We start from the raw sequence: 261 nt of genomic DNA on the forward strand, positions 1-261 counted from the left end.
CATGAGATAGATAATATATAATTGCAGCAATATGACAGCAGCATCCAATTGTTCGTAGCCCATTAGCGATCTGTTTAAGAAAACAAATAACATTCCAGTAATAGACAGTAATAGTGAAGAAGATTAAATAAATCGTAGATGTAGGCTGTAATAAGAGACGAGGGGTCTTACATTCAAAAAGCACCCCAATTTTACGGAAACGTAGTGAGAAGCAAAGGGACTCACGTTAAAAAAGCACCCTGATTTTACGGAAACGTAGTG

Source organism: Temnothorax curvispinosus, unplaced genomic scaffold (assembly GCF_003070985.1).
Source record: "Temnothorax curvispinosus isolate PA1 unplaced genomic scaffold, ASM307098v1 QBEX01015022.1, whole genome shotgun sequence".
NCBI lineage: Eukaryota > Metazoa > Arthropoda > Insecta > Hymenoptera > Formicidae > Temnothorax > Temnothorax curvispinosus.